Here is a 27,655-nt window from a genome sequence, read left to right on the forward strand (position 1 = left end):
CAAAAATCTAAAAAGTTGGCCGGCGCCGCAGCTCAACAGGCTAACCCTCCACCTAGCGGCGCCAGCACACCGGGTTCTAGTCCCAGTCAGGGCGCCCGATTCTGTCCCGGTTGCCCCTCTTCCAGGCCAGCTCTCTGCTGTGGCCAGGGAGTGCAGTGGAGGATGGCCCAGGTGCTTGGGCCCTGTACCCCATGGGATACCAGGAGAAGCACCTGGCTCCTGCCTTCGGATCAGCACGGTGCGCTGGCCGTGGTGGCCATTGGAGGGTGAACCAACGGCAATGGAAGACCTTTCTCACTGTCTCTCTCTCTCACTATCCACTCTGCCTGTCAAAAATAAATAAATAAATAAATAAAATTTAAAAAAAATCTAAAAAGTTTATAAATACAAACTGGAAGTATTTTTTGTCTGGCTCATCAGTTTCATAGAAATCAGCAACTAAAAGATGATGAAAATACGTGTCTAATGCAACTTAGAGGACCAATATTAAGAAATTCTTTATCTTATGCTCCAAACTGGTTGAAAAAATATTCTTTGGCATGTTGTCTATTTCCTGGGCATTAATCATTTTTATAGGCCTGAGTAGTCACACTGAATGTTAGAACTTCAACACAGAAATTTTGGGATTCTAGAGAGGTATCCAAATAAATTCAGCTCATAATAACATCCATGGATTTTTAAAAGTTATTCTCAACATAAATTGAAAATATCACCACATTTCCTCTTAGATGGAGTATTGATCTAAAATCAGCTTATCAATCAAGATTGTGGATCAATGTGGGGTAGGTGAATATTGCTAGAGGAAGAAACACTGGGTACAATAAATGAGAAACAACATGATATATAGTGCCTATCAGAAATGCTCAGATACAGATATTATTTTTATCCATAATATTTTAAACTCTGTTCAGAACCTTATTACTGACATTCAATAATGAACTGAAGTGAAATTTAATCACAGAAATTTGAAACTTAGCCCTAGATACCAGTTGCAATGAAAATTAAATTAGAAAATCTAACAGAAGCTAGAAATCACAATGACAAATGCCACAAGGATCATGAAAATACATAGAACAGTGAACTGAAAATTGGATCAAAGTTGTTTATAGTGATATAGCTTTGGAATGTAAGAGCTATGCTCATTAATAATATGCCACTCAAAAAATAGTCTTTGGATAATTGACATTTTTCATAAATTAATATGATTAATTGCAATACTGCAATGTATGTTACATTAATTAGGATAATAGATTTTAAAGCTACAACAGAATATCCCAAAACATAATGCTTTGAGAAATACAGAAGTTCTTTTCCTGCCCTATCGTAACAGAATCCAGAGGTGAGTGATCGAAGCCCATGTGCTGTCTCTGCTCCCCTAGGTCGTCTGGGGGTCCAGCTGCCTTCTGTGGTTTTGCTCTGCTCTCTCCTTGGTCACTGCTCTCACTTGCAAGCTAGATTTTGCCACATCTACATTTTAGTTATCAAGAAGAGAAACAGATGAAGAGTGTGACAGGTGGCAATATCTCAGTATATAAACTGGAAGTTGGACCTGTTGCTACCTCTGTGGCTCATAGGCCAGACACTGTAGCTGGACACATGACTGGGGTGACAAAGATTCTCTTCTTTTTCATGTTTTTAAAATTTTACTTAAGGTTTACAAATTTCATGTATTTCACATATACAAATTTAGGAACATAGTGATTCTTCCCACCCTACCCTCCCTCCTGCCCACCCTCCCACCCTTATTCCTCCACTCACTCCTTTTTTTTTTTTAAGGTTTTTTTTTTAACTTTTATTTAATGAATATAAATTTCCAAAGTACGACTTATGGATTACAATGGCTTCCCCCCCATAACGTCCCTCCCACCCACAACCCTCCCCTTTCCCACTCCCTCTCCCCTTCCATTCACATCAAGATTCATTTTTGATTCTCTTAATATACAGAAGATCAGCTTAGTATATATTAAGTAAAGATTTCAACAGTTTGCTCCCACACAGAAACATAAAGTGAAAAATGATAGATGATTTTTTAAATGATGATGAAATCAGATCTGACCTATTGTCATGTTTAATCCCAGTCCTCCACTCACTCCTATTCCCATTCTTATGTTTTACAAAGATCTATTTTCAGTTAACTCTACACTCAAAAGATTATCCCTATACTACATAAAGAGTTCAACAAATAGTATGAAGAAAAAAAAAAAAAAAACACTGTTCCTCAACGTCAAGATAAGGGCTCTTCCAAATCATCGCATCTCTAAGAGTCAGTCCTCTTCTTGACAGATTCTAGCCAGGCCCCTTTGAGCTGCCTGACTGAGTAGGCCTCCACCGTGGCCTGATGCTTGAGTACTGCACTCACAGTTGCTGACAGGCCAAGGCCACATCCCTAGGATGACTCCAGCCCCTCTTACAATGCCTGCCTCAGAAGATTTGAGGTTGCAAAATATCTTACTGCTCGTTCCAGCCATCACCTGTAACTCTGTCTTTGAGCCCCTGTGGAAGTACAGCAGCATAAACTTTACAAATGCCAGTTACACCCAGAGAGATTTCACATGAACCAAATCCACTTCCTGCTGTTTCATCATTTTCTATGTCCCTGAGTCTACTGAACCCCTATTCACTTTCCTCTCTATTCCCTCCCATCAAAACTCAAATGATGGTGTCTCCTCCAAAAGAATGTTGAAACTGAGTCCCCACTGCAGACACATTGTGTGGTCTTTGGGAGTGATTATGTCCAAGGGCTCCACCATTGCGAACAGGATTAGCACCATTATAAAAAGAATCGCGGCTGAAGGGAGTACTCTCTTGTTCTTCCACCCTCAGCTTGATAGCCATTAGATGGACAGTTAGCCATTAGATGGGGCCATTCTGAGGAATGGGCCTTCACCATACACCCCATAAGCTGGGACTTTGATCTTGGACTTTCTAGCCTCCAAGACTATGACAAAATAAATTTCTATTCCTTATAAATTACTCAGTCTTGGGGATTTTATTATAGTAGCTCAAGAAACCAAGATGGTTTTTTTTAATAAATCAAAGTTAGATTCAGTTCATGATGGATGCCTTTCTCTATTGCAATAGGGATTAAAATCTGTGCTTACTATGTGAGTGAGTATCTGGCTTTGTTGATCTTTGACAAGGTTCATTTGGCAAATAACACCTTCTGTCTTAAAAATGGAGCATTTTGGGGCCAGTGGTGGAGCAGATTAAGCTGGCACTTGCAATACTGCATCCCATATGGACTCTGGTTTGTGTCCTGGCTGCTCCACTTCTGATCCAGCCCCTGCTAATGACCCAGGAAAAGCAACAGATGATGGCCCAAGTGTTTGGGTCCCTGCACCCACAAGGGAGACGCGGATGAAGCCTCTGGCCCAGTTCTGACTGCTGCGGCCATCTGGAGTGTCAACCAGCAGCTGGACGATCTCTCTCTTTGTGTCTGTCCCTCTCTGTAACTCTGACTTTTAAATAAATAAATAAATCTTTACAAATGGAGAATTTTAGTATCATATAGCAAAACAATACCCAAAAGGTGAAAACAATAAGACTAGACAAGAAACAATCCTAAGAACTCCTTCTTAATAGGGAGAAACAATTTAGAAAAACACATGAGAAAGATGAATTCCACTGAAATTGTTGCAACAATAGAAACGGGAACTTATTTAATGTGGGAAACTGGAGGAAAAATTAAGATCATTTAGTAAAAATCACATTCAAAGACATGGACCAGTGGTTTCAAAGGAATGTGTACAGGTCAGCAAGCTTCATTAATAATGAACAGACCAGGAAGGATCACTGGAAAATGATTTCAACTTCAGGAACATAAAAGTCATAAGTGCTAAGAACAGTTTTGGTTTTTTGCTTTTACAAAATGAAGCAGAGGATCCAACTGAGAACCACTGTGCTTTTTGCACAGTAGTGAGCCCCTCCGTGGGCTAATGATCTTACAGTAGAGAGGGAACACGACTTCCACAGACTAAATCGCATCCCCTCCCCCAGATCTCTATGCTGTAGTCCTGACTCCCCAGTAGAACTCTATTAGGGACAAGAATTGAAGCAGATGAGAAGGGTGAGGTCCTAATCTCACGGGGATGGCAGCTTCAGGGTAGAGGAAGAGAGAAAGAGTGCTCTCTCATAGGGTGACCACACAGTGGGAGGACCCTCACTGTCCTTGACCTTGGGCTTCTCAAACTCCAGAGCTGTGAGAAATCAGATTCTGCAGTTTAAGCAATGCAGTCTACTGTGCTTTGTTAAGGTGGCCCAAGCAGACAAATATAACTAATAAACTGTAGTAAGTAGTGGCTAAAAGGTATAACCACATGATGAGTTAGCTCAACCTTCGCATATACCTGAAGAGGAATTTGATATAGGTATTCCCACAAAGAACGAGGTCTTGGGGAGAATACTGGGTTAAACACAGAACAACTTAACGTTCATATCTTACTGACTTACCTATCCCTGTTAGAGTGTCTGCATGCCAATACCCATGGTTCAGCGTTTCTCAGCCTTGGCACTCCTGACATTTCGGTCAGGTTAGCTGTTTGCTGCATAGGCTTGCTGGGCGTTGTGTAGGGCACTGAGCCACATTTCTGGTATTTATCCACAAGATGCCGTCCCCTCCCTTACTTTGCTCTAGCCACACTGGCCTCCTCGCTATTTTACCAGGTGGCTGGCCAGGTTCTCACCCAGGCTGTGTACCCCAGCCATTCCCTCCAGGAAGCATACTTTCCCCAGACCTCCACAAAGCCTACTCCCTGGTCCCCTTCCAGTCTGCTCAAGTTACACTGTGCCCTCTCAGTTGCAAACTGCAAGTCTCATTCTGAAACTTCCCTTCCCTCCCCGAAGGACACCCAGCTTTGAAAGGGAAACTGCCTCCAGATAGAGCCAAAAGCACCTTTGGGGAAACAGCCTCTGGTTAGGAACTACTGCTATGCAGTTGGTGCCACTGATCTTAGACTATTTCACAAAGATAATTCGATTTGATGTCTACATTGCTTTGTCTGTAAAACTATCAGTGTTGCTAGCAAAGAAGGATCTTCATGGGAGAAACAAAATATTGTGTTCCTGATGATGGCCTACAGTGGGACAGGATCAGAGTACTAAAAGCAGCCTGCCTTTAGGCTGGTCATTTCTTCTTCCTCTTACTACAGGGTAGGGTTGATGCAGTCCATATCAGGCAAGGAGAATGCAACAGAAAGTCAGATGAGTGTGAATTTATATAACCTGGCCTTAGCCCACTCATTTATTTGAGGCAAGTTACAGAAATATAAATAATAGGATAAAAATAGATTAAGAATAATCAAGGTAAGGAAAAACATCCCAGGAAAATACAATGTAGCCTAGAAAGTTTGTATTCAAGTTGATGCCCCGGGTCCTGAGCTCTTGCTGAAAGTAGGTTGGATTAAATCTGCTGAAGAAAAAGAATGATCAATTATAAAATGCATGTGTACCCACAATGTATACAAGAAAAGATAACATTGAAAACTGAGAAAAATCCCCTCTATGGATCCAAAACAGAAAACAGTGTGATGCATTAGACACTTCTCTAAGTAAAGCAAACTTCTCATCTTTGATTTTTCCCTACCTGAACTAGGCAAAATCAATTACTCTTTTTATACCAAAAATTACTCACAGGAAATATAAAGGAAAACTGTCATGAGCTCACAAATAAACCGAATAACTCATTGACTAATCAAGCCATTAATAATGATCCATTTTAGTTCCATGTCACTTATATCACGGTATTAGTCCCTAGATAATCCTGTGAGCATTTCATAAACACAAAAATTACAACTGCAGGAGGTCAAGGAACTTGCTCAAGATCACAAATCTCACACATGTGTAAGAAGTTACATTTAAATCACACATATGTCTGTACCCATTGCTTTTTTTCTATGACACAACTGTCTCACCTCTAAGATATTTTACATGTGAAATTTTGTTTTGTAAATACGTATTTTAAGTCATGTGTTCATAGTATATTGGTTGGCAAAGTTTCAGATGCATATGAAAGAAATCTGTGAGGTGGCTTAAACAATAGCAGTTTACCACTTCACAACCCTGCAGAGAAGCCAGGCCCCCGGGGTGGTGAAAACAGAGGCACACAGTCTCCTGAAGAACCACGGCTCTTCCCACCTCTGCTTCCCCAGCCTCAGCGTCAGCTTCATCCACAAGCTGCTTCCCCATTTGAGCAGGATGCTGCAGTAGTTCCAAGCAACAAGTTAACCATGACAACATCCACTGGGAGAAAAAGCCCACTTGTTTGTTTTCTTCTTCTTCTTCTTTTAAATATTTACTTTATTTATTTGAAACGCAGAGTTACAGGGACTGGGTGGAGGGGGGAAACACATAAAGAAAGAGAGAGAGAGAGAATCTTTCATCCACTGATTCACTCCCCAAATGGCTACAACAGCCAGGACTGGGCCAAGCTGAAGCCAGGAACCTGGCAATCCATCCAGGTCTCCCATGTGGGTGACAAGGGCCCCAAACTCAAGCCATCTTCTGCTGTTTTCCCACGTGCACTAGCAGGCAGCTGGATGGGAAGCAGAGGCCTCAAACTGGTGTCCATGTGGGATGCTGGCTTCACCGGCAGTGGCTTAACCTGCTGCCCCACAATGCTGGCTCTGCTCTTCTTACACAGTAAAATTGAATTATGGTTTACATACCCTATTAGTCTTCTTTTTGGTTCTTCTGTGTGTTATTTAAAGTAGAGTACTGAAATTTCTATTACTGTTTAGTTGTCCAACTGCCCTTTCATTTACGTCAGTTTTTCCTTCATGTATCATGGATACTGTGTTATTGGTGAATAAATGTTTATAATTGTTATACCTTTCCGATTTCTTGCTTTGTTTATCATTAACAATCATGACCTTTTAATTTTAAAGTCCATTTTGTCTGGTATTGTGTATTCAACCTTCTCGTAGCTGCTGGTGGCATACTGTTATCTTTTCCTTTCTACTTCCAACTATTTGTGCCTTTTATTCTGAAGTATTTCATCCTTAAACCAGAGGCTGATCTTGATATTTGATCCAGTCTGACAATCTCAGTGTTTTGATTGAGTTGTTTCATACATTCACACTTACTGTTATTTCTAATATAGATGGATTGATGCCTACCATTTTACTCTTGTCTTCATTGTCTCTGATTTTTTTTTGTTCCTACCCCTCCTTTACTACTTTCTTTTGCATTAAGAGGCTGTTAAAAATGTACCATTTTAATTTCTTCATTATTATTAGCTTTTTAAAGTTACATTTTTATGGGCTGCCCGAGGACACACTGTGTGTGTGTGTGTGTGTGTATCATCTGACCAGCATCAAATTTATACTAAACTGTCACTCCCCCATTCGCGGAGGAACGACACTAGACCCTGCGCTGTTCTTTCTGCCCGGCTCTTCCCGGGTTAGCTGCCGGCCCCTCCACCTCCGTGGAGGGGCGGCACCCCCCGCCGCTTTCCCCACTTCCACAGAGGAGCGGCACACCGGCCAGCTCTCTCAGGGGCTGCTCAGATGTTATCCGGATGTTCCCTCAGATGTTCCTGGTGCATGTTGTCTCTTTCCTCCTTTATAGTCCTCTTCCACCAATCCCAGCTCTGCTGCCCACACGCCGAGCACGCTGCTCTCCTCCAATCAGGAGCAGGATCAGCTCCTGCAGCTTATCAGTCAAACTGGCAAGGCAGCTGCGTGAAAGTTGTTTGGTCTCTCCCAGCGCCATATTGTGGGAGAGCAGATGCATAGAATAAGTCTTAATTCCAGTAACTTAGTCTAGTCCCAGTTGCTCCCCACACTAAACTCTAACCAGAATAGAAATGTTACTTGCATATTGTTCTGTTCTCTTTTCTTACTTTTTGTAGTCCTATTATATATATAAAAATACATATGCATATATATGTAAATACTACCAATCCAACAATACATTAAATTTCTGTTTCATATAATTTAATGACTTTTAAAGAAGCTGGGAGAAGAGAAAGGGTATCTTTGTGGCTACTATGACATTAATGTTCTTATTTGTTCTTTCTGCTTCCCTTCCCTGTTTATGTTGCTTAGCGATACCGTCTGGACAGGTAGAGCTGTTCCCACATATCCCACCTGGGCTGTTATTATTAAACACATTGCACTACATTACATACATACTTTATACAATTGTTTTCCAAACCAGTTAGGAGAAAATATGCATTTATATTGCATTTTATAACTCCTTAGTTACCTCTGCTGGCCCTTTATTTTTCATGTGGATTTGGATTAATGTCTGAAGTCATTTGGTTTTATTCAGGAAAACTTTCACTAGTATTTCTCATCAGCAAATTCTCTCAGTTTGTGTTTATCTGGAAATATTCTTATTTCACCTTCAATTTTGGAAGATGAAAATAGGATAGCTGACTGACAGTTTTGTGGCCTTCATGATTTCTTCTGAGAACTCATCTGTTAATTTTGGCAAGTTCTTTTGGAAATGTTGAGTCATTTTCCTCTTGTTGCTTACTAAATGTTCTCCAAATCTTTGGATTTTAGTATTTTTACGAGGATGTGTCTGTGGCTATCTCTCTGTGGTTAACCTACTTAGTTTGTTGAACTTTCTAGATATGTGGCTTAGCATTATGTAGTAATTTTGGAAAGTTTTCATCCATTATTCCTTCAACATTTTTTCTGTTTTTATCTCTCTCCCATCACATATATGTAGGCACACTTAATACTGCCCCACATTTCTTTGGTGCTTTATTCATTTTTCATCATTTTTTCTCTGCCTTATTCAGATTACATAACTTCTATTGCTTTTTCTTCAAGTTTGCTAATTCTTTCTGCTTCAAGTTCTAATCTATTGTTAAGCCCCTTCAACAAAGTGTTATTTTACTTACTGTATTTTTCCAACTCAATAGTTTCTATTTTTACCTTAATATAATTTCTATTTCTTTCATTGACATTTTATATTTGGTGTGATATTACCATTGCATCTTTTTTTTACTCTTTAATCGTGATTTTCTTCAGTTATTAACTTGTTCCTAATGGGCACTTTGGAGTCTTTTCCTGCTATGCTGACTCCTGATCTGTCTGACAGACCTCATCTTCTTCATACTAGATCAAGTTTTTGCTGTATTTTTAAATTCCCTATTATTGTTGTTGGAAATTGTACACTGTAGTCAACATATTAGCACAATGCCGGGCACTAGCACCCTCCTTCCAGGGCTTATTTTCATTTTCGTTTTGTTTCTTCAGTGAATGGCTGGATTGTTTCAGCAAACTCTACCCACCCCTCCCCTCTGATTCTGGAGCCTCCAGTCACTCTGGAACCAGGGTGGTTTGGGCAGGGCTTTCTTTGCCTCCTCCCCTGACCACACCCACATTCCTCATTTATGGCCTCATCCCAGAGCACTGCCCTTCACCTCGCCCTCTTTCAGGAAGGCTCCTCCCTCAGACATCATCTTGGCTTAGTGTCCTATTTCATTCAGGTCTTGAGTCAAAGGTTATTTCAAAGGAAAGAACTTCTTGGCAAAGCTATCTGAACAGTATCTCTCTTGGGTTGTTTTCTGTTTTAATTTTGTCCACAATATTTATAACAATTGGCATGATAGTGTGATTTATTATCATCATCACCATTATCACAGTCGAATCACAAGGCATGGACTTTACCTCCCATATTCATTGTTACATCACTTCCAGACTCTAAAACAGTTCTAGGATCCTGGTAGGTGCTCACTGAGTTTTGACATACTAATGAATGAAAACATTAATGTATGTATACTCTCTCCTCATACTAGGTATTAAAAGTGAGGAATCGGCCAGTGCCGTGGCTCACTAGGCTAATCCTCCGCCTTGTGGCACTGGCATACCGGGTTCTAGTCCCAGTCGGGGTGCCGGATTCTGTCCCAGTTGCCCCTCTTCCAGGCCAGCTCTCTGCTGTGGCCCGGGAGTGCAGTGGAGGATGGCCCAAGTCCATGGGCCCTGCACCCGCATGGGAGACCAGGAGGAAGCACCCGGCTCCTGGCTTCGGATCAGAGCGATGCGCCGGCCACAGCGCGCTGGCCGCAGCGGCCATTGGAAGGTGAACCAACGGCAAAAGGAAGACCTTTCTCTCTGTCTCTCTCTCTCACTGTCCACTCTGCCTGTCCAAAAAAAAAAAAAAAAAAAAAAAAAAAGTGAGGAATCTTGAAAGAAGGCCAAGGATGAGAAAAATGCGGACATTGAGACCCTAAGGGCAAACTTCTTATCTCTGCCTTCTTGGATTTGTTCTTCTGTGCATGTACACAAGTAACTCCCACTGGAAGAGTGTATACACCTTACTCCCCTTCTCTGAAGCCTCACAAAGCCCAGGTTACAAGGCAGGAGAGAGAAGGTACAGAAAGAGCAGGATGTAATGGTTTGGCTAATAGCGGGGTCATGCCCCAAAGGCCAGGGTTAAAGTGCTTGATCTCCAGAGTCCTATATTGGTGGGTAGAAATGGAATGTAATACAGTTTTGGTGGGGCCTTAAATGATCATCAAATTGGACTAAATCGTTAGGGGACAGCCAATGTGATCAGATCATGGTGGCTTTATAAGGAGAGACCACAAGGACAGCAAAGGACAAGCATGCGCACTCTCTCTGCTGCCTCAATTTCCATGCACCCTTCCTTTGCATGCATTCCACCCTCAGCAGATGCCAGACCCATGGGGCCACTCAGCTTTGGACAGTGACTCTCCAGAACCATGAGTGAAATTAACCTTTTCATCTGTAAATTAGCTTCTGTTTGGTATTTTAGTTATAGTAATGAAAAGCTAATACAGAGAGCAAAAGGAATTTAACTCTGCTAAATATTCACAAACACAGTCATTCTCGGGGTTGGAGAAATGTGTACAAAGGTAAGTGTTAAGACCGTAGGCACTTCAGGGGAAATATAACATGCAGGTTCCCTCAAAATGCTTGCAAATAGTTCTATGTAATCTGGTCATTCTTCTGCTAAAATGGCTTTAAAGATTCCCCTATTTCCCCCAGGAAAAAGATCCAGACCTGGCCTCAGCTTTCTCCAAGCGTCTATCAAATAACCTGCTTCCCAACCTTGCTAGCCTCCCTTTGGTCCCTCGGATGGGGCTTAGCATCTTCTTAGATATGGCCCTCCTCCCTGCAAACCTTTCTCTTCAGCTACTGCTGAGAGTGTTAAAAATTGCTGTAAGTCATGTTTTAGGTCTCAGTGCAAATCTCACCACCCACAGCCTCTTCTGACCCTCTTAACAAAACATTCCCCACAGTCCCCCATATAGGGTAGAGTTGGCTTCTGTGACAAGTGGAGTTCAACACAAAAATGGCTCAAATGCAACAGGGTTTGTATCTCCCTCAGGTGGCAGTCTGAGATGGCATCATTTCAGGACTCAGGCCATGTGACCTCCAACGTCTTCAGCACGCAGTGCTCAGGACCATCGTGATTAGCTGCACCCCAGTCAGCTGAACCAGGAAAAGAGTGTGGAGGGGAGCTGCTGGGAGAGTCACGGGCCAGACCTGGAGCCGGCACACATCATATCTCATGTGCCATCGGCTACAAGTCAGTATATGGCCATGCCGGATGGCAAGGAAGACTGGGAAATGCAGTTAACTGCATTCCCAGGAAGAACAGGAGAATATAGATTTTGCCCAAAAAAAGCAGCAGAATCTGTCACAAGCTCCCTTCTCTTCCCTTTCCTTTGTATTTTTCTACAGCTCCTGACTTGATCACAAAGTTCAGTGCACGTATATATACAAAACTTGCAAAGTCTATGAAGACAGGGACTATTAATAGTGTGACTATTCCCCATTATATCCTCTGGCAAGGAGGTTTTTTAGTAAATGTTACACTGAACCATGCAAACTGCTGTTTCATTGGTCATAAAAAGTTTAATGTCAGCCATTCCAAAGAACAACCTTTATGGCCCATCTCTGGAAAATGGGCTGTTTAGTAGAGCATCTCCCACAGGTACATGCAAAGCTATTGCACACAACCCAGCTGTTGCCTACTTGCTTCTTCCCACTGGTCTTAGGCCTTGTTGGGCAGTTTAAATCCTTTCCAGGGAAACACTTGTAGATCAAAGTGTTTTATGGTCTAACCATGAGGTCATGTAGCCTGTGAAAACCTGGGGAGAGAGTCCAAGGACTCACCCACAGACCTTCACTGGGGCTTAGGAGGAAGATTTCTCAGGCACATTGATGAATGACAGGCTTCAGTTCTATCCCAACTAAGCAAACATTTGTTCAGCATCTACTATGTGCCAGGAATGGTTCTAGAGCCAAAGACAGAAAGACGAGTGCTTCCCCTGAGGACCTCCTAGACTCGCTAATGATTCACAGTCCATTTGTCTTGGAAATGGCCCTTTGGCAGTCTTGAGAAGAATGGGCAGGTCAAGAGAGAAAGGAAACCTCTGGAAGTTGGTTTTAGTAGCCCAGGCAGGAGTGGCCTGTAATCTTCACTTCACCGCTCTTTCTTGATGACCCTTCCTCCTTCTCGTTTTCCCTCCCACCTTTCCTTCTAGAAGAAGAGAGGGCAGGAAGAAGGGTGCTAACGTGAGGGGTCAAGGGGCTGCCGAAACACAACTGTTCCAAGAGGAAAGCAATGGTCTCCCACCTGCTGATAAGGGATCCACTCCCTAAGGCTCAGACAGGGACAGCCGCTGTGCAGATAAATGCCTCTGGAAGTCTGCTGTGTCAGAACGAACTTCACCCGAGAAGCTGCCCACACCTTCCCAATGCCACAAAAGAGAGAAAATCGCTGCTTCTGAATTAAGAAAAATTGGAACCTCAAGCCTGTGTGAGACCAAAGTGTGCAGCCTTTTCCTGGTGTCCACCTTACCGCTTGGCCTCCACCTGCCCCTTTATGGGCGTGCAGCTGGAGCTCCGGAAAAGAAAGCCCCCTCCAGGGTGTGTGCGTTCCATCATTTGTCAAGCAGAAGCAGTCTTTCTGCTGGGTCTTTGCTGCTCTCAGGCTCTGCGCTAAAAATAGGCTTTCCAAAGAAAGCTCCCTTTAGGTGGTCCTACCAAGGCAATTTACATTATCAGCTCCAAGCTTCAAGACTAATTTGGAACACTGCTGCATTTGATGTGCTCCATTTTTGCACAGTGGTGCTCACTAGAGTGATCTCAGACTTGAGCCAGGAATTAGGACAGGAGGTGCAGGTGGGACTAGCGTAGTTTTAGGTGCCCTGTAATTTGCAATCAGGTTTTCTGCACAGAGCTATCAAATTCTTCTGCCCGTTTTTTCCTATTGCATTATGGTTTAAAACACCTGCCTACCAAAGTACACTCATGTAAGCTTGCTACTGATTCCAGTATCTTTGTGAGGTCCCAGTTCCCTTTTAAGGTATTTGGGGAGACAAGTCAGCTGCAGAGTCAAAGTGGGTGAAAGAGCACCCATGTCAGAGTATCAAGACCCTCAAGGCAGTCCTCAAATTAGGTGGCATTGCTTAAGATCTCTGGACATTTTCAGAGAGCCTGAGCCTAACACCCAGCTTCACCACTGCTTGCCTGGCTGTGGAGATGGGTCCAGCCATCTGTGTGGAGTGCCTGAGCCCCCTCAGGAACTGGTAAGCTGTCAGTGTTGACCCCATTCAAATGTCTTCCTTCAGAGTCACGACTCCACTGCTAGGTCACACTTCCCTTACAAAGAGCACATGTAAAACTGGTCACGATATAAAAAGAACTTTTATTACTTAATCATTTTGACATCCTCATGGGGTGACTTAAATTGTAAGGATGAGGACATAGGAACAGGCGTGTAGCCTATCTGTTAAGATGGCCTCGTACCATGTCGAATATCTGGGTCATAGGATGGCCACTTGCTCTGACTCCAGCCTCCTGCCGCTGTAGACCCAGACCAGCAGCAGTGACGGTCCAACGGTGAGATTCTTGCCATCCATGTGGGAAGCCTGGATTGAGTTCCTGATTTCTGGCTCACTCACTCATCCTCTCTCTCTCTCTCTCTCTCTCTCTCTCTCTCTCTCTTTCTCCCCCTCCTCCTCTCCCTCTCCCATCCCCTCAAAAGACTTATTTTTTTAAGTGAGGAAATGAAAACTTGAGAGAATGAACTGACTCATTCAAACTTTTGCAAATTTCAAGCATCGGAGTACCGGAAATACACCTGCTCGTATGTTAAGGACATTCAACATCTACTTGGTAACATGTCTCCGCAGAAACAAGACACCTCTTAACATTAAAATCTCAAGTGTGAGGGTCTGCCTCTCTTGCAATCCCCTCCTGACGCTGTAGGGTTTCTCACTTAAATAAATCTTCGTGGCTAAAAGGAAAATCTCAAATTTGTCCCTCCTTTTACTGATCCAGCAATTATAACTAAATATCTAATGTATATATCAGGCATGTAGTGGCTTTTGTTGCTGTTTTTTTTGTTTCATTCATTAAATATATATAAATTTTACATAATCTCATAAATCTTACTTCTTAATCATTTTTCAAAAACTATTCTTGTATTAATGGAACCTTCTGCATTAACATATAATATGAAAAGAAAGCTATTGCTATCTCCACTTTAACTTCCTTTCCTTAAAATGTTTAACTTATTGGTTTTCGCTTTATTTGAAAGACAATGAATGAGACAGACAGAAATCTTCCATCCAGTGATCCATTTCCCAAATGCTTGTGACAGCCAGGACTGGGCTAGGCTGAAGCCAGGGGACAAGGACTCTATCTAGGTCTGCCACAAGGATAGCAGGGACCCAAGTACTTGAGCCATCGTCTGCTGTCTCCTCAGCAGGAAGCTGGAATGACCTGCACATTAGCAAGAAGCTGGAATCAGAAGTGGAGCCAGGACTCAAACCCAGGCACCCTGGTATGGGATACAGGCGGAATATATGCAACATGCTAAGAACAATGTCTAGCTTATGATACGCACACAAGAAAATGTTGGCTAGAATAATTGCTCCTGAAAGTGAGCCACTTCGGAAATGGGGTTCAAGCATGCTCTGATGGCAAGATTTTGGGAAAGACACGAAAATTTCCCATCAATCTTTCGGAGTCTCACTTTCACTCTCCAGTAGTGGAACCTGGATAGAAACCAGATAGGGTGAGAGCAGAGTTTCTAGATGTACTGAGTTCCAAATGCAGAACACGTGAATAACTGCGAAGTTCAGATAAAGAACGGCTGCGTTTCCGGTATGGGTACGTCTCGTGAAACACTTGCAACATTTATATGAAAACTGCATTTCTCTTTTACCTGGAATTCCAAGTCTAACTGGGTTCCCTATATTCCATCAAAGCACTTCTAGGTAGGGGACCACTGATGATTTCCTTATTGATGAGCCTTCTGGGCAGAGAGCAGGATGGAGAAAAGCAGGAAGGGAATTTTCTGAGACAAACAGGAAATAACCTGACACACCCGTTAGCTCATCTTTTTGCCCAACATAGAGTATGTTTTTTCTCCAGAAAAGCTTTCAACTTCAACACAGAGGTTTCAGTCATTTACCTAGCATCATGGGGCGATGGCGGTTAGGTCACAGCTGTCTGAAACCTCAAGGTCAGCCTACTGCTGTGGTGTACTTCGTACAATTTCAAAAGGAGAGGATGGCAGAAACAAATGACAGGAAGTAAGAGCTGGCCGCATGCACAAAGTTGTACTGCCCTCTTCTGCTCTGTATTCCATGTTCTCTCACCTCCTGTTAGCATCTTCTTGATCTGGACAAAGAACCCACGCCTGCAGGAACTGGGTCCTCACTGTCTTCTCAGGTTTCCACTGCCCACCTGGATCAAGGGAGCTCTGAGAGGCGACCCCTGAACTCTTTGAGTTGCAAACACAGAGTTCCTTGCCTCCTCACCATTTGTGCGGCAGCAAAACTTCATTCCCCCAGAAAAGAGACTCACCCACTCCGAACCCAAGCACACTCTGGGAGAGGTGTTTCAGCGGCAAGAGAAGATCCAAGTGGCCAGAGAGGCCTCACTTTCCATTTGGGTGGAAGGATGTCAATATTCCTGAGTGCAAGCTTTCCTTCCTGGGCACAGGACCTCCAACCCGACCGGGCTTGATTTACAGGAATGGGAAACAAATTCCCACACTGGGTTATTAGGCAGAGTGAAGAGAGAAGCGACTTGTATGCCCAATTCCTGGACATGTTCATTCATTTTTTTTTAAATAAAGATTTTATTTATTTACAAGTCAAAGTCAAAGCTACAGAGAAGGAGGCACACACACACACACACACACACACAGGTCTTCCTTCTACTGTTTCCCTCCTCAAATGGTTGTAATGGTCAGGGCTGGCCAAGTCAAAGCTAAGAGCCAGGAGCCTCATCTGGGTCTCCCATGGGAGTGGCAGATGCCCCAAGCACTTGGGCCTCCTCTGCTACCTTCCCTGGTCATTAGCAGGGAGCTGGATCATAGGGGAACAGCAGGGACATGAACTGGTGCCCAAACGGGACAGCAGTATCCCAGGCAGAGGCTTAACCTGTTAGGTTAAGCTGGCCCCCTGGATGTCTCCTCTTGTTCCTGAATCCCAATGTATCTATTCACAGCCTGGGTCCTCCTGGAACACCCCCTAACCCACCACAGGTGCAAAGCTCCTGGATGGGAATGGTGGGCTTCGCCCCAGCCAGGCTGCTGCCCCTACTTCTTCCAATTCTTGAAGGCTCCCTTCTCCCAGCCTGCCCCCGCCCTGCCCCTACCAGTGATCACCATGCATTCCCTAGGGGCATCTCGAAGCTTCAGCATTCTTGATTGGCAAAAGGGCTGCCTAGACAGCTAGGTCTGCTCTCTCTCCTACAGGAAGGATTTTTCTGTTCTTTTTGAAGGAAAAAGGCTGACCCTTCCCATATATGGGAAGCTGTGGCATGCACAGGACATTGCCCAAACTCATTACTTGTTTATTTGCTGCTTCTTTAACCAAGATCCTAGAAGACGGGGCACCTGGTGACACCAGTGTATTTCATGAGCATAGACTCATTGCCTCACCTGTTTTTCCATAAAATGTGTTCTTTGCTCAGGACCAATGATTGGAGATACCATGTTACTTTATAAAACATTCTGTAAGTTCACACGTGGTGGTGCTGAGAGAAGCATTTTGGGCAAAGAAAGTAAATGACATCTAGAATTTTTACCTACTCCTTTGAGCACCAAAAACTGTCCCCAACAAGACTGAAAGGCTTTAGTGTTATCTACCTGCCACTAGAAAGCCAATTTGCACCCACCAGATAGCTCAGAATTGGCCCTAACTCTTGTTCACTAAGCAGTAATTGAAAACAAAATCTGTATATTTTTAAGCCTACAGGCAGATTCTATCCCTGCTGCAATGCCCACTTTGTCCATGAGCCCTTGAGTCTGCACAGGGCACATGGGTAAAGGAGAGTCACCAATATCCAGAGAATTGGTCATCTTGGCACCTGACCTTGGGATGAAGTGGCCAGTGTGATGGTTAACTTTAGCTATAAGCTTGACTGGATTAGGATATACCTAGAGACCTGGAAAAGCATTATTTTGGGTGTGTTTGCAAGAATGTTTCCAAACAAGGTTAGCATGTGAGGTTGAGTGTACTAGGAGATAAGACCAAAGCTGGATTGGCTGTGGGTCTGGAGGGAATCAATACAGAAGGCAAATTAGCATCTCACTCTGAGAGCTGGGGCAGTCTTCACTCCTGCCCAGGATGTCAGCTGCTGACCTCTGGTCTCCAAGACTCAACTCCACCAGCCCAGTTTCCTAGCACTCACGTTTTCAACCTCAAACCAAGAGTTCCACCCTCAGCTTCCTGGTCATTGGACTGGGACTGAGTCAGCTACAGGCATCCCAGGGTCACCAGCCTGCCACCAGCCTGTCACGAGACTTCTCAGCTGCCAAAGTTGCATGAACCAATTCCCCCAACAACCCCACTGCATGTCTGTTTACACAAACCCTGTATCTATAGGACCTTGACTAATACAACCAGGAATCCAATATCTCACACTTTGTGTACATCCCAAAGCTTCATCCATATGCTTCAAGAGAGATCCCATCACAGTGTTTCCTAGTTGTTGTTTTTTTTTTTTTTTCAAATCTAATGCCCATCCATTAGCTGCTTTCCAGAAACTCCCCCTCACTTTGTAGAAGAAGAGAAGCAGATTACCTTTCAAAGTTCTTCCTCCTGGAAGGATTCTCCTTCACTACTGTCTTCCCAGGAAACTTGGTGGACGCAGCTACTTACCAGACTGGAGCTGGTATGCGCTGCAGGCTTCCCCATGTTTCTTCTCCACTGGCTGCCCCTAGGAGAGTGCCCATGAGGCCACGGCTGTGGGGTTGAGAGAGACAGCGAAGGTGTTGACAGCGCTCTGCTTTTTGAGCAGATGTACTTTGTTTTATCATTAATATTTCCATTTGTAGTTGCCATTTATGTTAAATATATTGTTTGTATGAAAGGAAGAATGAAAGAGAGATCAAGAAAGGAACAAAGAAACAGAAGGAAGGAAGGGGAAAGAAAGTTAAAAATACACCTGTGGTCAGTTAATTAGGCAAATGATGCTTTTCTGTATACTACTTAGGAAATTTAGCTTACTCTGTTATTTAATTTTTAATGTATTTTTATTTGAGAAGCAAGGAGACACGGAAAGGAGGAGAGGGAGAGAGGGAGAGAGTTCCCATCAGCTGGTTTGCTTCCCAAATGCCTGCAACAGCCCCAGGCTTGGGACCAAAGCCAGAATACAATCCTGTACCCCAGGTGGGTGGAAGGGACCCAACTACTTGAGCCACCACCATTGTTCCCAAAGTGCACATTAACAGAAAGCTGAATCAGGAGCAGGGCCAGGACCCAGGAACTCAAATAGGGGATTTGGCATCCCACGCAGTATCTTAAATACTAGGCCAAGTGCCCACCCTCTGACTTACTCTTTGGTATCAATTCAAAGAGCAATGTTTAGTTACTCACTAAATCTCAATTTCCTAAGTTTTTAAAAGAAATTTTTAGTACCTGAATTACAGAATTTGCGGCCTAGAAATAGAGAATATAAAGAAACTAACATGTTTCAGCACAAAATAATTGTTTATTAGCGATACTACAAGAATGCTTACCTAACAATGTGTCAGTTTAATATAATAGGTTCCATTGCCATAACACAATTATACCACATGTACTTTTTTCAAATCAATGAGCTTTAAAAGCCTTATGAATTTAATGGTGTAGTCCTGCTTGATTCCATGGTTCTTACAAACAAAAGATAAATTCTAACACTGCCAGTTTCCATGGAACATAAAGTAGGAATTACAAGGCCAAATACTTGTCAGTATTTTGGTTTCAGAAGTTAGATCTAATTTTTGAGTTTATGCTATTTTACATATTTTCCTCTAGGCATTACTCACTGCCTCTATAATTCTAGCAATGCTAATATTTAATTTATATGTTCAGTGAGTGAATAACATAATTTGGGCACCCACACAGAAAAAACTCTAAATAACTTCAATAGCATTTTAATGTGGTTATATTAATAAAAAAACAGGCACAGAGAACACTCACATGGGAGTTTCTTTGTAATGATACTTATGGAATTTTTAACACTGCCAACTAAATAATTAACATGGTAGGTGGTTGTGGGTGGGTGAGTATATCAGGAAACAGGAATAGAATCACAGGCCAGGAAGGATGCAGGAATAATGGTAAGAAGTATCTCATCAAAGTTCTTGGTTTGACCAAAAAAGAGAAGAGATCAGTGAGTAGATTTGTCATATGGTTGCCATGCCAAGTTATCTTTTGGAGGGGAGGGGAGAGAAGATAGGGGAGTGGGGAGGTGAGGGGAGAGAGAAAGGGAGGGGAGAGAAGATGGGGGAGTGGGGAGGGGAGGGGAGAGGGAAAGGAAGGGGAGAGAAGATGGGGGAGTGGGGAGGTGAGGGGAGAGAGAAAGGGAGGGGAGAGAAGATGGGGGAGTGGGGAGGGGAGAGGGAAAGGGAGGGGAGAGAAGATGGGGGAGTGGGGAGGGGAGGGGAGAGGGAAAGGGAGGGGAGAGAAGATGGGGGAGTGGGGAGGGGAGGGGAGAGGGAAAGGGAGGGGAGAGAAGATGGGGGGAGGGGAGGGGAGAGGGAAAGGCAGGGGAGAGAAGATGGGAGAGTGGGGAAGGGAGGGGAGAGGAATGAGGAGTAGGTAGAGGAGAAGAGATGGGAGAGGGGTGGGAGTGGGGAGGGGAGAGGGGAGGGGAGGGAAGAGGAATGGGGAGGGGAGAGGAGAAGAGAGGGGAGGGGAAGGGAGAAGAGATGGGATGGGTGGAGAGGAGAGGGGAGGGGATGTTTCAGAACATAAAACAATGAAACTAATTAGATTTGCTGATGGTAGTATAAATTGGGGTTGTTAATTTTTAGTTCTATGTATTTTTAATGTTTTTAAATAAAAATGGCTTTAACTAAAAACTAATAAAGCACAGAAAGTTAAACTAAGGATTGAGGATTGCATGGGGGGAACACTGGTACCCTGTAGGACACTGACAATGTCCTATATTATGCATTATACATTTGATACATTATAATAATGACATTAAGAGTAGGGCAATTTACTGAGTACCTCCCACAGGTCAGGCAAGGGCCTGAGTGCTTTACATGTGTAGATCCAGCCAACAGTCACAGCAGTGTGAGCACAGGAGACACACGAGGCAACTGAAGCTCGCAGATTAAGTCGTTCACCAAGGTCCCGCAGTTGGCAGGTGCAGCACCCAAGTGCTTTGTGTATAACAGCCCAGGATAAACACTGGGTTACTTAATCTGTAGGGCTGGCTAGTCTGTCTTCTGTGGCTGTAACAAAATATCTGAGACAGGGTCATTTATAAAGAATAAAAGTTTATTTGGTTCACAGCTCTGAAGGCTGGGAATTCCAAGAGCATGGCTTGGCGTCTGCTCAGCATCTGGTGAGGGATGTCCTGCTGCAACTAAACATAGTGAGGACATCACACCATGAGACAAAGGAAGTGTGCGGGCTCAGCTGCCTCCTCCTGCTCTTACAGAGTCACTAATGTCATCCTAGGGGACCGAGTCTCAGGACCTCCTCCTCTGATCCTAACACCTCTCAAAGGCCCCCCTCCAAATGTCATCAACACAGGAACTGGAGGATGAAGATTCCAACATATGCAACTTGAAGAACAATCCATAGGAGGAATTTGCATTCTGTCAGCTTTTGGGGGCTATTGGGCACGTTAAAGAGAGCTGTGTCACCAATCTAAGTATTTCCCACTGATGTCTCCTCTGTTCCTGAATCTTCTGGGAATTGCGGAACTCCTAAAGGAATGCTAAGCTGGTTCAATGCTATTATTGCGTGCTCACTTGTTGCCTATGCATTCCTGAAAAGTGTACAAGACAGTTTATCCAGCCACATCCCATCCCTGGTGTTAATAAACTAGATAATAATTCAGTTCTAAAGTCTTATTTCTTCTGTGCATCCCATCTTCTTTTCTCTTGAAATTAATGTTGCTTATATGCAATACCAAAAATAACAAGGACATGGAGAATTTTTAAAGGAATTTGGACATCAGAAATAAAATGCTTACTGCTGCTTTGTTCAACATGTTTGTTTTACTGGAGGTGATAGCAGTATGCATTGCCAACTATCAATAGATTTGTTAGGTACAAGACTGAAAAGCCAAATTATTTCAAGTAGGTAAACTGTCATGACTTTCTCCAATAAGCAATTTTTGTTCATAAATCCTGTGCCAGAGACTGGGCCAAGTATCAGGGCTGTGCATGATAACTGGAGAAAATCCCTGCCCTAATTTACAGCATAAACACTACATCATGGTGGATGATTGCCTCGTTTTAGCTTGACAAGAGCCCAACTGGATGAATTTGCGCAGCCAGCTAATACTTGTGGGGAGTTAGAAAAGTGAAAGAGCTAGCAAAATAAAGGGAAGGGAGGTCCCTCTAAAAAGTGGGGTGGCATTCTCCAAAGACATGTAGTGGTCTACTTTTGAGAGGCACTATAAGATCAGGCCAGCAAGGGTGGGCTTTGGAATCCATGTACAAAGCCTGACTCTGTGACCGACTGACTGTGGTGGGTCTCCAAAAGCAGACTGGCTCCCCTGCCTTCTCTTTCAATGTGACTTTGCATCGCTCCCATCAAGAGGCAGGCTTTGTTTCTTTACCCCTCCTGTCTAACTGTCTAGCCTTTGGATGCCATTTGCCCTACAACACCAGCAGAGGCGTGGCAAGTACTTGAACCACTTGAACATCTGGTGGCCCTTTCCAGGGATTCTTGGGACCTACAGACCACCAGAGGAACAAGTCCAAGCTAACCTGCTGAAGGGGCAGACACTGTGCAACCTGGCAGATGACCTCCAACACCTGAGCTAGCCCAGCAGGACAGTAAAACTGCACAGCTAAGCCCAGCCCAAATCCTTAGCCACATGTTTCTGGGATAAGCAACTGATTGCTGCTTTAATCGCCAAATTTTGCAGTATTTGGTTATAGAACAAAAGCTAATTGGCACACTCAGTGACTTTGGATGATTTATTTTCACCACCTAAACTCAGATCTCCCCATTTCTACCATGGAGGTAATAATAGATATTGGATCCTAGGTTGCTCGAAGTATCAAAGAAAACAGTGCATATGAAGTACTTAGTGCTTTGTGTTTAGTACTTAGTACTCACAGAGGAAGCAATAGATGACTAGCAGCTAATACAATAATTGTTATCTAAATCTAGAATTTAAAGACGGAATTTAATTCAGCCAGAGGTCAAGGTGACTGCATGGGATGCTGTATGCTCCGCATACCAGAGCCAGGCCTTATGGGACAGGTTTTAAAAAGAAAGAAGAAGAAACCAGAGTTTTGACTCAGCTGGTTATCCCACAGTTGAGTCCCAGTAGCTCCACTTCCAAGGTAGCTTACTGCCACTGTGCCAAGGAAAGATGGCCAAGTACACGAGCCACGGTCACCCACAGGAGAGACTCAGATGGAATTCCTGGCTCCTTGCTTCAGCCTGGCTCAGCTCTGGCTGTTGCAGCCATTTAGGGAGTGAACCAGTGAGTGGAAGATCGCTCTCTCTCTTTGTCTCTCCCTACCTTTTCTCTGTCTCTCTGCCTTTCAAATAAAATGAAAGTAAATATTTTCTTTTACAAAAGAGAAATGCTATCTTTGGTGTTCCCTCAAAATTCAACTTTTTGCTTTCTTTTATTTAACAGTTGCCTCTGCACAGTCAAGTCTTAGCAGCTGAAGTTTCAGCTTTATGTGACTTCAGTGGCAGTGCACTCTTCCAGTTCCTCTCCCACAAGGGAACACAAGGAGGTAACTCTGAAGCAGATCACAGGAAGGGTGTGTGGGCTTGCTAATAGCCTCTGGAAAAAAATTAAGTGGTTCAATTCTTCCCACTGTTCTATCTTGAACATCAAGCCTCACAGAATTAATTTTCTAAAAATTAAAATTCTGTCCTAATGGAACACAATGAGGAAAACATGTGAAAGTTCCCTTTTCAATAATGTGGACTTAATTTCTTTTAAGTAGCTTCAAGTAATATCTAATAGCTATGAGTGTTTATATTCTAACTGAAGTCAGAAACAAATTTATGAGCAACAACTACAGTATAACATATTTTGAATTTCCCTGCTTTTTTGACTGGCTATATGCTCATTTTTTACAAGGACTTGGGTCCTTGCCACCCATGTGGAAGACCTGCAGTGAATTCTGGGCCCCATGTGAACTAGGCTCTATGTGGCCCTCAATGTTCTGTTCAGTGATGGAAATACTGAGATACAGAACCTTGTTCAAGGTAACATGCCTGTCCTTAACAATAGAACTATCAAAAGAATTTCTGAGAATGTGTTTCCCAGTAGGCAACAACATTATTGTATCTTCAGTCCATGTTCCATCTAAACCCAAAACACCAACATAAGAACACTTGTTAAGTGCTACAAAAGGCAAACTGCCAACCACAATGACGAGTAATGAGGGAGCTTTTCAATGAGAATTTTGTTTATGTTCATAACATCAGTTCACCAAATTTGTCTGAACTAATTTGTACCACAGGCTCTAATTTTGTGTGCCTGTAAATAAAAGATAAGATGCTTAAGTCAGAAGAATATGTCTGAACTTCCCACTTGGATTTTGAATTCTAGCAAAGTGCTCAATATAAAGGCCAAAAAAAAAGTCCAAGAGCATGAATATGTAATCAGAACTCTTCACCCTTCACTTAATAACTGTGGTCTTGGGTAAGTGGTGCTGCTGAGTCACAAGGACCTCCTACACAAAGTGGAAATAACACTAATACCTCACAGACTGCGGGGACAATGCACATAAAGCACTTGAATAATGGCTGTCACATAATCAGCACTCACTAGACACTGTCCACCACTGGGCAGCTGCATTGGAGCTTTGCTGAAAGTTTCCTGAGATGGAAATGGGTGAGGATAACTCTTCATGGACAGGTCCAAATGGTCACAGTAGATGCACCCTCATTTAAGAAAGAGATTAATAATACTGAGGGCTCTTGTGTTAGGTTGTCTGTGACCCGATACTGCTATATGACACTATATGCAGTCTGGGGCTATGCAATATGGAATAAGAGAGAAGTGAGTCCCAAGAAGAAGAAAGCATTGGCTGAGAAAAATGCAACAGTTTTCAGGGACATGTGGTAACTCGGGCACCTGAACACACCTGCAAGATGTAGCACGCGTTGGCGCCGCGGCTCACTAGGCTAATCCTCCGCCTTGCGGCGCCAGCACACCGGGTTCTAGTCCCAGTCGGGGCGCCAGATTCTGTCCCGGTTGCCCCTCTTCCAGGCCAGCTCTCTGCTGTGGCCTGGGAGTGCAGTGGAGGATGGCCCAGGTGCTTGGGCCCTGCACCCCATGGGATACCAGGAGAAGCACCTGGCTCCTGCCATTGGATCGGCGCGGTGTGCTGGCCGCAGCGCACCGGCTGCGGCGGCCATTGGAGGGCAAAGGAAGACCTTTCTCTCTGTCTCTCTCTCTCACTGTCCACTCTGCCTGTCAAAAAAAATAAAAAAAAATAAAAAAAAAAAAGATGTAGCACGCAAGTGTCTTCTAACTAGTCACTTACAGCAGTGTTCCTTTGCATGGGTTATCCCACGTCTGATTACCAATGGGAAAGAAGTAAGAGCAACCAGTGGTGGGAGGGACATCAAAGACATGGAATTAGAAGGTAGTAGTGCCAACTGCAGGAACAGCTTAAGACTGTGGGAAGAGAATCGACGAAGCAGACTGGTTAAGGCACAGATGGCTCCTAACCTGCAGTCTAGACTGCTTTTAGATGGCAAAATATTGACTAGAAACTACTGAGTGGCCAGTGTTGAGGTGGCCTGCAGTGCCAGCATCCACACAGGCATCAGTCAGTGTCCCAGCTGTTCTACTTCTGGTCTGGCTCCCTGCTAATGGTCTGGCAAACACAGCGGAAGATGGCCCCAAGTGTCCGGGCCCCTGCCACTCATGCAGGAGACCTGGATGAATCTCCTGGATCCTGGTTTCAGCCTGGGCTGGTTCTGGCTGTTGTGGCCATTTGGTGAGTGAACCATCAGATGGAAGATCTCTCTTTTTCTCTCTCTCTCTCTCTCTCTCTCTCTCTGTGTCCCTCCTTCTCTCTCTCTAACTCTCCCGTTCAAATAAATAAATGAATCTTTTGGAAAAAAACAAACTAGTGATCAGAAAGATTATTTAGTACAAAAGAGGAAAAGCACTGTGTAATTACACTGAAATATTCTAGAAAAACTATATCTCTCTTTTTTATTTATTTGACAGGTAGAGTTATAGAGAGTGAGAGAGAGAGAGAAAGGACTTCCTTCCATTGGTTCACTCCCCAAATGGTCGCTACAGCCAGCGCTGCACTGATCCGAAGCCAGGAGCCAGGTGCTTCTCCTGGTCTCCCATGTGGGTGTAGGGACCCAAGCACTTGGGCCATCTTCCACTGCACTCCAGGGCCACAACAAAGAGTTGGACTGGAAAAGGAGCAACCGGGACAGAATCCGGCACCCCAACCAGGACTAGTACCCTGCGCCCATATGGGATGCCGGCGCCACAGGCAGAGGATTAACCAAGTGAGCCACAGCACCAGCCCCAAAAAACTCTATCATGTTACCCCAGTTGTTAACAGTCACATAGTTTCAGGCAATGAAATCTTGTCTTGGTTACGGAATGGTAGTTTCTCAGTAACATCATATTGTAGTCTCTAATGAGTGACATTTATAAATAATCTCTGCTTCAGGGGTAAAATTCCAAAAGCTGTCAGAAAAAGCAATGAATGAATTTTGTTATATGAAATGCAGAACATAGTCAACAGAGATAGCACTCCCTATTAGGTAGCATGAACTAGGAAGTCAGAAACAACAAATGTTGGTGAAGAGCAGGGTGACAGAAATTCTCTTGAGTTGCTAGTGGAGAAAGAAACGCTGTGAACCTTCTGGAGAGGAATGTGATGGTGCTGAATGAAATAAAATTTCCAGGTAGTGATGATGGAATCCATTCCCTGGTACATGAAGAATATGTAAGACCCCAAGCTTTTGTGTTACAGGGAGGTGAAACCAGTCCCTTAGCTAGAGAACATTAATGTCCACCTGGTAGTCTATATGATCTTCCCACATATTCCCCAATCTCACTCTATAGGTTCTGGCCAATCCATTAGGAGTGGAAATCACTTTTATTGCTTCTGGACTGAAAGAGCTAAGAACTCTTTTCCCTTCAGTGGACACTGCAAGGACCATACATTAAAATGGCAGAGCTACAAAATGGAGGGTCCCTGGGTCTCCAAACAAATGTTTGAGGAAAACCATTGTCTATCTGCTTTAGACCAGAAAGAACAAGAAGTCTGGACCATCTGTGTTAACCTCTTATAATATTTATTAGAGTAGCAGAACCCAGCATAGACTAAGACAGCATCTTATAACAGGTATAAGTGGTTCCACACAATAGAAAACTATGCTATATACCAGGCAGAAGTAGTTAATTAGAGAATAACATGGATAAAAACTGAAAATATAGGCATATGTGAAGTCTGAAAAACAGTGACCTCATAGAAGCTAAAAACAGAATGACAGCTACCAGAGGCTGGAGAAAGAAGTGGGGAGAAAAGCATGGCCAAGGGGCCAGCGCAGTGGCTCACTTGGTTAATCTTCCACCTGCGGCGCCGGCATCCCATGTGGGTGCCCGTTCTAGTCCTGGCTGCTCCTCTTCCAGTCCAGCTCTCTGCTATGGCCCGGGAGGGCAGTGGAAGATGGCCCAGGTGCTTGGGCCCTGCACCCCATGGGAGACCAGGAAGAGGCTCCTGGCTCCTGGCTTTGGATTGGCACAGTGCTGACCATAGCAGCCATTTGGGGAGTGAACCAATGGAAGGAAGACCTTTCTCTCTTTCTCTCTCTCTGTCTATAACTCTCAAATAAAAATAAATAAATAAGAAAGGCATGGCTAAGTTTGATTGCTGGAACTAGATTACAGCTAGACAGGTAAACAGGAGTAAGAAGTCTGGGGTTCTTATGCACAGTATGTTAACCATAGATAATGCCAACGTACTGTATATGTCTCTTTTTTAAAAAAAAATGGGAAGATAGAAAGAAATATTAAATGCTTGAAAGGGTAAATACATTTGCCCTAATTGGACATTATGCATTTTATACATGTAAAAAAAAATCACATGGTCCTCCATAAACATGTACAATTTTTGTATGTAAAAATTTTAAAAATAAAAAGTATTTAGAAGAACTTAGGGATATTGTGTTTCCCAGGGAGGGATGAATAAAGCTCCTTTGGGCTCAATCTTGTCCATTTCTGTCACAGAGGAAACACAGTGT

At 43.5% G+C, this 27,655-nt stretch overlaps 1 long non-coding RNA gene across 20 annotated transcripts in view; it reads right to left on the reverse strand.

Annotated features, from left to right (window-relative positions):
- Positions 1–27,655, reverse strand: part of LOC103350379 (uncharacterized) — a 547,263-nt gene that overhangs the window by 310,074 nt on the left and 209,534 nt on the right. For all 20 annotated transcript variants that reach the window (XR_011388260.1, XR_011388263.1, XR_011388261.1 and 17 more), the window contains one exon: positions 18,107–18,190. This is a non-coding gene — a long non-coding RNA (uncharacterized lncRNA). The remainder of the gene's footprint in view (positions 1–18,106; positions 18,191–27,655) is intronic.

The sequence above is a fragment of the Oryctolagus cuniculus genome, chromosome 4 (genome assembly GCF_964237555.1).
Source record: "Oryctolagus cuniculus chromosome 4, mOryCun1.1, whole genome shotgun sequence".
In the NCBI taxonomy this organism is placed as follows: domain Eukaryota; kingdom Metazoa; phylum Chordata; class Mammalia; order Lagomorpha; family Leporidae; genus Oryctolagus; species Oryctolagus cuniculus.